General features: G+C 41.5%; 1 protein-coding gene across 1 annotated transcript in view; it reads left to right on the top strand.

Annotated features, from left to right (window-relative positions):
* Nucleotides 1-1018, top strand: part of CPNE4 (copine IV) — a 177728-nt gene that overhangs the window by 35086 nt on the left and 141624 nt on the right. The gene's annotated exons all lie outside the window — the stretch shown is intronic.

Raw genomic sequence — 1018 nt, 5'->3', positions numbered from 1 at the left:
AGGGTGGAGCTGAGGTTTGAATTGAGGTTATTTGACTTGAGCCAAACTGCCTCCCCAGGGAAAGTACATACACTGGACTAATGTCAAGACTGTCATATGAAGAGCTGCCCTGTCTCAGTAGCCACTTGGTCTAGCCGTATCTCCTCCTCACCCTCCATCCTCTTTCTCCAAGTGACCCTAAAAACCTTACTCCCACTACTCTACTACCCACTACCAGACACACATTCAACGAACAACTCATATATCCCTTTTTATTTTATTTTACTTACAAGCTTGTCCGAGAAGGATCTGTAGGGGTAGAAAGTTCATGGATAAGGAGAAAGCAGCATAACTACGCTGAATGACTTGGAGCTGAGAGAAGACCCTGTTGTGCTTACCTGCCAGTGGCAGGATAAAGAAAGAACCCCCATGATTTTCATAGGATGATGATGGGGGTGCCATATTCCCACTGCCCCAGACTGTAAAACCAACTCCAATTTCCTGAAGTGATAGAATTGCAGGTGGTGTTAGAGGAACTTGCCATGTCATTCTTAAGGAACAAAAATTATGTAGTCTTGGATGGGCTAGTTGTGGATATCATCTCACACATAGTTGGCATCTAATAAAATGTGTTAAATAAAAGAATGAATAAATGAATGGAGCTGGATATAAATAGTATGTTCACTGCATACTACAGAACAATGTGAGTCTCTGAAACTTATTCTTTAGAGAATATATTGAGGTGTGGTCAACACAGCTGCCCTGAACAGCATCACATCACTACCACACATAAAGATTCCTTTTGTGAAATAAACTTCTTCTGGGACAAGTAAATAAGCTTTGGGGAAAATCAGAACTGGTATCATCTTACGCTTTTGCTCCAGTCAATGAATGGTGGCTTTAATCAGGGAGAAAGGAGGTGGATGGCATATTGTTGGACTTCTTCTGTCACAAGATCTTCCTCTCTTTTTGGCTTTGGGGTTAGGGGGAAAGTTCTAGAGATTCTTGGGAATAGAATTTACCAGTATCAATAATGAGA

This window comes from Galeopterus variegatus, unplaced genomic scaffold, assembly GCF_000696425.1.
Source record: "Galeopterus variegatus unplaced genomic scaffold, G_variegatus-3.0.2 Scaffold1524, whole genome shotgun sequence".
Taxonomy (NCBI): domain Eukaryota; kingdom Metazoa; phylum Chordata; class Mammalia; order Dermoptera; family Cynocephalidae; genus Galeopterus; species Galeopterus variegatus.
The sequence above is the reverse complement of the archived record's forward strand: the minus strand, read 5'-3'. Positions and strand labels throughout refer to the sequence as shown.